The following is a 9,763-nucleotide window of genomic DNA, read 5'->3' as shown; positions in this document are numbered from 1 at the left end:
AAAAATGGGTTGTTGTTCCTACTGACTAGCCACAGAAAAATAATTATTAGACTAACTTACACTTATATAAATTCAATGAAATTTTGTATACAAATACTATACACACAGAGGTACACTCCCACAAAGTTTTGGAATTTTTGGAGCTGATTTGCTATTTTAATTCAATCGAACCAAAAAAGGATAGAGACGAACTTTAAATAATAAAAACAAATTGTAGTTCACAAATTAAGAAAACAAGTTAGGGGAATTGCTATCCCCACCAAATAATCATGCAAACATGTTATGTTTCATTCAAATTTCTTTTATTTCCGGATGAAGATGCTCATGTCAGTTCAATGTTAGAATATAACCTATTGCTCTTTTTTACGTAATATGTTAAGAGAATAGCATTTTAAACTTAACTTAGTCTTTGGCATGGAATCTAGAATGAAAAGAGTTTGAGTCATCACAAGGCATCATAAGTATTGACGTTGTCTTACTTATTCTAGAAATTGATTCACATGTTAATCGTAATTAACAAGTACTACTCTAGAACATATGTTGGTCTTCATTCAACAAAGGCAGGCACACACATATTCATAGCATTAAAATCCTAGATATGCTTACTAAGTATGCATCTATAGAAAACACATAAAGAATTCATCACTGACATAAGTAGTGAACCAATTTTCTTCTTTCATAAAAGAAATCCAAATAAAATGTCATAACAAACTTGCAATCATATTCGAGGCTTCAAAACAGCTCTTAACTTTTAGAAATTAGTTACACATAATCCTTAAATTAAACCAAAAGAAAGACATGAGTTTGAGAAGCTAAAACCAAAATAATAGAATGAGGTTCTTGCGGTCTTGCTTTCTTCCCTTCCCCAAGTTGCTTGCTGCCCTTTTGTTTCTATTTTTCACATTGCCGCTGGTCATCTCCTTTCCTTTCCTCTGTTGTGTTTTTACACCTGCCATAGCCTTTATGTCAATTAATCCTCATCTTTATTTCCCTTTCCATTCAAACTAAAACTTCATCTCTAAACGCCATCCATTACTCCCATCTTTCTCTCTAATTTAGTGCGACACTGACCCTATGAAATGGGAAAGAAACTATGTAGCTTTTCTTTTGTCGGTTCGGTTAAGGGCATAGGCTTTTGATTCTTGATATTGTCATATGCTAATGTCACCAACTACTAATTCCAATTCGTTACCTGCAAACAAGTTAAAAGAAAATGAATTTACGCCACATGGATCTTCAAAAGCCTAATAATGTACATACTTTAATCGAAGGCATAGGCATAGTCACTTAAATTAGAATAGATCAGCTGATTAAATTAAAACCAAGGAATTATAATTTGATTTTTCTCCAACTCATTAATTTAATTATAAAAGCAAAAAATCATGTAATTTCTTTCATTTAAATCCAACATATCACAAGAAAATGTAGCTTTTGGGATAAAATAGATATTAAAATAGGGGCTTTTGGATCTAGGTCCAACAACATAGGTAGTTTTTGGGATTGAATCCAGTTATCCAATTACATATTTTGATATCAATTTTTCCCCTTCAGATAAAAATATTTAAATTCTTTAATTTTTTATCATTTATTCAGTTTTTAAATTTTGAATATTTAAATACTCAAACTAAAATATTATCTAGTACTATTTATGAAGAAAACAAAACCGATATAATCTAGTAACTACCTACCTATTGTTTAGGAAGAAAAATGCTTTATACCTACAAAGCAAATATAATCTACTTGCAAAACAAAAATAAACTACCTATTGTATTGGAAGAAAAATGCTAGGAACCTACATGGCGGAACATATAAATATAAATATGATATAATATACCTTCGTTAAAGGAACGAATTTGGAGAGAAGAACACAAAAATATCACCCATGAAAAGAAGAGACAAAAAAGAGGAGGATTGATAGAGGGAATTGTTTGGAAGAAGGAAAAAAGGTGGGATGAAACGGACTGGGGGTTGAGGTGATTATATGGCTATAACTAATCCTACAATTAAGGGATTAGTTAAACGACAAATAATCCCATAATAAAGAAATTTTGGGTATTTATAACAATTCGTAAGCCTAAGGGGTAAATATGGTACAAACCACAAACAAGCATACGTGGAATTTTAATTATTGGACCTATTTCAATGAAGTGGACTAATTCTACTAATGGCTCACAAAATTTGATCTATATCAAGTTATCCCATTAAAATATGCATTCATCATACCTCAAATATCAAGTCTATCAAAAATCACTCAAATCCGAAACCATATGATTGTCAGATTATATTTAGTGTTTCTTTGTAGAATCGTATTCGTTTATTTTTTTCACTACAAATGAATGTCCAAATGATTTCGGATTTGTCTCATTTTTTGCAAGAACGATCTATGAATGATATACTAAAATATAGATGGTTTGGGTCGTTAAAATATAGATGGCTTGCATAAATGCAATGTCCTAAAGAGAATTTTGCACTTACTCTTGTGCTTGTAGTTTGGTAGGCGTCCGTCTCCCAAAATTCAACAATCTAATAATCTGAATTCCAAGCACTTCAATCTTCGAACTCTGGCAAACCCAATATATTCCGTACTCTCAAAACACGACTCAGAATTAAACAACAAAGAAAGAACATAGAGTCCAGTACGTTCTAATTAACTCTCTATCTCATACTTATTTTACGGAAAAATTAGTATCAAATCCCTAGTTACCAATGTTCATTGATTGAAACCTTATTATTTTTTAGATTTTGATCCAATCCCTAGCATTAATGTAATGATGAATTTACATATCAATTACATAATTTTTTTTTAAATAAAAATTAATAATTGATTTAGTATTTTAATACTCACACCTTTATTAAACTCCTAACTAATTTTCAATTCAAAACATTTCCAAAATAAATAAAAAATTAGAATAAGTTTGTACCCATTAGTTTTTTATAAAATGTTTTCAATTTTTTAATCTTTTATGCACCCATTCATGTATATTTTTTTTTTTCAAATTTTTAATCTTAAAATGTCCCCATTCTTAAATATACCAATATGTTATATGTAAAATGTACCATTTTTGTTTATATAAAATCTATTCAATTTTTCTCTAATTCATTTTTAAACTTATATGGGTACATTCTTTTCTTTCGATTTGAGAATATATCCATGTCAAATTTAACAATCCATGTGTGTGTGTGTAGCTACGGTGTGGGTGTGTTTGACAAAATTTAGGTGAGTTTTCTAAGCTAAAAAGTAAGGTGAACTCATAACGTGCTTGAACAACTCAATTTCTTATGATAAGAAACCAGCTGGAACTGGGCCATTAGACCCACCATTGACTACTTATCACAAGGATGCATCATCGTCAAAAAGTTAGGTGAACTCATAATGTGCTTGGCCATTAGACCACTTATCATAAGGAAGCATCATCATTATTATTCATACTATCTCTATTCCCCTGCACTCACCTCATCAAGAAAGAAAGAACGAACGAAAGAAGAAGGAAAGAAAGAAAGAAGATGGCCGAGCTTGCATTTGCGTTGGCAGCCAAACTCATTGAAAGGCTCATCTCCATTGCTTCTGAGGAGATTTGCTTGGCGTGGGGCGTTAAAGCGGATCCGCAAAGGCTTGGACGCACCATGTCCACCATTAGAGATGTGCTCTTGGATGCCGAAGAGAAGCAGGAACATAATAAGCAGCTACGCAGTTGGCTACAACAACTTAATGATGTGTTCCTTGATGCAGAGGATCTGTTGGACGAGTTTGAGTGCGAAGCTTTGCGAAGACAAGTGGTTCGTGGCAGTGGCACAACTAGAAAGGTACGCCGTTTCTTTTCCCGCTCTAATCCAGTTGCATTCCGCTTGCGAGTAGGTCATGAAATTAAGGACATAAGAGAGCGGTTACATGAGCTTAAAGATGATAAGAATTTTGCTAATCTTCGCACTGTTCATCATCACCCTCATCTCGGTGACCATGTGAGGGAGAACAGGAATACAACCCACTCATTTGTCCCTGCTTCGGAGGTTATTGGTAGAGAAACAGAAAAAAATAAAATTGTTGATCTTCTAATGGTACAAGGCGATGATCATCAAGGTGGGGATAATAGGAATATGTCTATTATTCCTATAGTGGGATTCGGAGGTTTAGGGAAGACCACACTTGCCAAGTTGGTGTACAATGATGAGAAAGTCGTTGGGAGTTTTGAATTAAGAATGTGGCAGTATGTGTCAGTGGACTTTGATGTTACTAGATTGACAAAAGAGATCCTTGGCTCTGCATTAGGTACACAGATCAGTGAAGGGTTGTCTCTGGATCAGTTGCAAGCACAACTACGAGATGCTTTAAAAAATAAAAAATTTTTGCTTGTCTTGGATGATGTGTGGAACGAAGATCGTATCAAATGGAGCGAGTTGAGAGATTTGTTGAAAGATGGGGCTAAGATAGGATCTAAGATTTTGGTGACGACGCGGAATATCTCAGTTGCTTCAATCATGGGCGCAGTTGGAACATACATAAATTTAGAAGTTCTCTCTTTTGAGGATAGTTTATCTTTGTTTGTAAAATGTGCATTTGAAGAAGGACAAGAAAGACAACATCCAAGCCTCTATGAAATGGGAAAAGATATTGTAAGAAAGTGCGGAAGGGTTCCCTTAGCTGTGAAAACCTTAGGGAGTCAACTTTACTCAAAGACTGATGAGCGTGAGTGGAAATTGATTAGAGATTCTGCGATATGGAAATTAGAACGAGAGGGAGCTGGTCACATTCTACCTGCCTTGAGATTGAGTTATAATCAATTGCCCACTCATTTGAAGCAATGACTTGCTTGCTGTTCAATTCTTCCAAAGAATTACGTTGAATTTAATAGCAGAGTATTGATCAATGATTGGATGGCACATGGAATCCTTGAATCTCGTGAACATGGGGATATGGAGTTGGAAGATGTTGGTGAGCTTTATTTCAAAGAGTTATGGCAGAGATCTTTCTTTCAAAATGTTAAATATTACTATTTCTTCTATGAATTTGATATGCATGATCTCATCCATGACCTTGTACAATCAGTCGCACAAGGTGAGAGTTTGATAGTAGACTCTGCAGGGACCAAAGGCATCTCTGAAAATGTTAGACATCTCTTATTTTTTGAAAGTGGCCAAAATGTTTCGACAGCCTTGCAAAAGTTGAATAAAGTGCGGACTGTAGCAGTAGAGAGATGTGAAAATATTGATGAATCCTTCCTCAGCACTTGCATTTCAAGATTCAAATATCTGCGGGTGCTTAGGTTATTCAATTCACCTTGCGAATTGTTGCCGACTTCCATTGGTTCTTTGAAGCATTTGAGAAGCCTGGACTTGGCTGGAAATGAACTAATCACCCAAGTACCCAATTCGATTTGTAAGTTGCAGAGCTTACAAACTCTGAATTTCTATAAATGCGTGAATCTTGAAGAGTTGCCTAGAAACATGAGAAAGTTGATCAGCCTCAGATGGCTTGAATTAACCACAAAACAATCAAGTTTTCCAGAGAATGGAGTGGGATGCTTGACATCACTTCGATATCTTTCTATTTGGAAGTGCAGTAATCTAACGTGTTTGCCGCGTGATACGATTTTTCTTGCGTCATTACACACTCTAATCATAGGCAATTGTGAACAACTTGATTTGGTGATGGAAAACTATCAGGTAATTCCACTAAGGCTCCAAAAATTGTGGATTCAAGGAGTACCACGAATGACGATATTGCCTGAATGGTTTCAAGGAGCCACAAACACACTACAAGTCTTGTTTATTAGGGATTGTGGGAATTTCGAGGCATTACCTGAGTGGTTGACGAGTTTCACATCGCTTAGAATACTTGGCCTCAGATCATGTCCCAAACTGTTGTCTTTGCCCGAGGAGATGCATCGCCTCACTGCCTTAACACAAGTTACGATCATAAATTGTCCTGAGCTGGAGAGGAGATGCCAGCGCAATCCAGGAGGTGATTGGCCAAAGATTTCTCATGTTCCAAATGTTTCTTTTGAATAGAAACAAGGTCGCTGTCTTCAAAGCCGCCTGCCTCTTATTTTCTCTGTTTGCCTTTGTTTTATATTGTCTGACTTTTTCTTGTTTTTGAGTTGCTTGTATTTCGTTCCGGCCGATGTAAATTGTCATGTTGATTTATTGAAATGTTACTCCATTTTAATTATTTATTGCAATATTACTCCATTTTAATCAAAGTCCTTCCTTATCAGTCACATTGTGTGTCTCTACTTGTGTATGTGCAGTTGACTATTTTGCTTGCTTATTTGTTTCTCGGACGCTCAAGTTTTTTAGAAGCGGTATTCTCCAATCTAGTAACTCCGACGGTTGGTGCTTTCACCGTCATCAAACTAGGTAAAACTTGAGAGGAATTCAGCGTTTAATTAGGCACATACAAAGCCGTTCCATTGTCACAACTTGCAGTTAAAGCTTGGCCATGGCGGAGGGGGCCTCCCCGTTAGATTCTGGCTAACCATACGGCACAAGCTGAAGACCTGAATTACTTGTCATTCAAGTTAAAGATGCAATTCTCTCTACAATCTTTAAGGCGAAACCCAATTCTCAAAAGCACCAAAGAGAAAGGAAAATGCAGCTGGAAAAGATAGGCTTTATATATACTAGGTCCAGCTTTATAAACCAGTGTCCGTGTCCACCAAGGTGTCCGTCTCCACCAAGGATCTTCTATCCACTTCCAACCAAGAATCTGACTTCACCAAGGACACGGGAGCGGCAGCCTTGTCTGCGAGGGTTTCCTAGTTCTTTAGGGTTTTCTAGTTCTTTTCTAAACCTGATTGTAATTATGTCTTTGTATCCTTCTACATGATTGCTTTGTAATCCTATATATATCAATGATAATTGACTCACTCATTCATTGAGTTGAGATTCAGAAATAATATCTTTCATGGTATCAAGAGCCAACGTCTCACGACAAAGGTTCACAGTTTATTTTATTTTATTTTATTTTTCCGATTCTTTACAGTTATAGCGTCCTCTTCCTCCTCTTTTGCTGCTGCTGCTCCCTCTGTTACAAACTTTCTCACCATCAAACTAGACCGCAACAACTATCCCCTCTGGCGTGCTCAGTTTCTCCCCTTGTTGCGCAGCCACAACCTCCTCTCCTTTGTTACCGGTGACAGTCAATGCCCATCTGCTTTCCTTCTTGATGACAACGGCAAATTTACAGACAAAGTCCATCCATTGTATAGTGAATGGATACAAACTGATTACATGATTCTCTCCTGGATTACTAGTTCTCTTACTCCCAAGGTTCTTGCTATTATTGTCAACAAGATTGATTCGGCCTCTGCTTGGTTGTCTCTTCAAGAACGCTGTGCCTCTATCTCATCAAGAAAGAAAGAACGAACGAAAGAAAGAAAGAAAGAAAGAAGATGGCCGAGCTTGCATTTGCGTTGGCAGCCATTAGACTTTTTACGAAGTGGATTCAGCGAAATATAATTTTCGAATTCCTAAAATCCTAAAATCCTTACGAAGTGGATTCAGCGAGAATTCGGATTCCTCATTATGAATTTGGACGAAGTGCGCCATTAGACTTTTTACACGTACATCAATAAATCCCAAATATATTCGGAAAAGGGTAGGCTATTTCCACTTATTTTTATCTTTCAAATACTTTCATTAATTTTTGTCTATTATTTTTTTTCATTTCATTCGATTCGAATCGACGGTAAAAATTAAGTGTCGTGTAATAAGTAAAAATGAGTGTGAATAATACTTTCACTTCGAAACTTTCTAGCGGTCTTAATGCAAAGGTTCATCTTTCCCTTATAACACACAAATTATTGTATGGTAAATTGGAGATAAGCATGCATGCACTCCTTGACACGCCAATTGTGTTGCCTTGGGCTAATTAATAAAATAATGTCGTGTGTAGTTAAGGTGTTATTTGTTCCTTAGGACTTGAATATGAAGGTCCACCAACCATCACGGGATGACTCAATAATTATAGACAAATTTCATGTTCACACGAAACGTTTTGAGTTCAACTCTTAAAATTGGTAAATAATACAATTGTAGTCAAGAGAAATTAAAATGCTTATGTGAATCTTCCCAATTTGATTATTTTGAGACATTTTGAAACAATTTTGTTTGTTAATGTCCAAAAAAAAAAATTGAATCATTAAAAGCATTCTGTTTATAAAAGAACTTTAAAAAATAAACTCAATTATATTAATTGGATTGCCCGAAAGAGTGATACTTTTAAAAATAAATTATGAAGGCCTACCAACTCTGTTTTATTTTTTTTCATTTTTGTTTGGTAAAGAAGAGCGCATCCATTGTAGGCTTGTAGCCTTAAGAGTTGCCTACCATGTTATTTCTGTTATTTATTTTGTTTGGATTTTTATCACAAATATGCTTTGAAATTCACTTATCTCATTAAGATGATTTTTTAAATTGAAAATCGATCAATCTAATATTTGAAAAAGGATATCGCAAATCAATGTGGTCCAGTTCTTCCATAATAATTCTATTACTTTTATTTTTAAATTTTTATCATTTGAAATGATGATTATGATCATGATAAAATGGTGGTGCCAACGTGTAGAAGCGGTAATCATTGCATTATGATGAATGATGAAGTATATCATAATAAATAGAAGAAATTCATCAAAATTTTAGACGGAGAGGTTGAAACATGCTCAAAATTAGGAGAGATTTTTCAATGTGACCGGTACACGGGATGGTACACCACATGTCACTATATAAATGGTCGGATATGTGTGCTAAAAAGTTAATAACTTAAAAAATAAAATTTCCCACCACTCCTATTAAAACACGTGATGTACCACTTGTGTTCTCATCACAACTAAAAATTTCTCCAAAATCAGCTCTCATAATTAATCAATATCTTACAAATGCAGGTAGGAACGTACTCAAAATAAGGAACTTCCCGATCTACCCAATCATCAGAAATAATTAAACGGAGAAGCTGCAAATATGTAATATAATTCCTATAAGGGGTAATCATCAAGAATCAGAGTAAAATCGAATTGGATCAGAGACTTTTTATAGAACCCAGATTAGAGATATCTAACCTATATGTAATTTTGATGAATCTTTAGGAAAAGCATTTTGTTTATGGCTGTGCTCAAGCATTTTGATCAACAAATTTTGAGATAAAACAACATTTTGACGATTTTGAATATAAATGTTAAGAATAAATTTCACATTTATGAAAAGATGAACCTTGTATGAGCTTATCATACAAACTTTTCTGGATTGATGAGTGCTCAAGCGCTGAACATTATAAACATAGTGAAAAAAATTTGCAATGTCATTTATTTTAGTATTCATAGACCTCTTTCTTATACATGAGATAAACAAAATATAACAGCTAATTGAGGAATTGACGTGTTGAGCAAAAAATTGTACAGGAAATATAACAAATAGTTGTTTGACAATTTTACCCTCGTTCATCTTTTGAGGAGGGTTTTACTGGTTTAAGTTCTATTCATTCTAGATTATGTGTCTATTATTTACAATCATTCGTTAAAAAAGAAAAATTCTTTGATTCCAATATGAATAAATAGTAACTTGGAGATTTGAGTTTTTGTTTGATTTTGTGGCTGTATTTAGGCAAATGCCTAAATTGCCTACATACCTATTTTGAGAGATCAAGCTGCACATAGTTTTTTTAGAATGAATTTGAGATTTTCAGTGAGTGAATGATCCACTAAAAAGAAATATTTTGTGTTTGGTTTATTTGAACACTTTGAATTTGTTTGAATGAATTTGGTTGAACGAA

At 34.6% G+C, this 9,763-nt stretch overlaps 1 pseudogene; it reads left to right on the top strand.

Moving 5' to 3' along the window:
* The first annotated feature begins 3,332 nt into the window (after positions 1-3,332).
* Positions 3,333-6,110, top strand: LOC137713152 (putative disease resistance protein RGA1; annotated as a pseudogene).
* Positions 6,111-9,763: the final 3,653 nt, after the last annotated feature.

This window comes from Pyrus communis, chromosome 13 (assembly GCF_963583255.1).
Source record: "Pyrus communis chromosome 13, drPyrComm1.1, whole genome shotgun sequence".
NCBI classification, from domain to species: domain Eukaryota; kingdom Viridiplantae; phylum Streptophyta; class Magnoliopsida; order Rosales; family Rosaceae; genus Pyrus; species Pyrus communis.
This window is presented reverse-complemented; position numbering and strand designations above follow the sequence as displayed.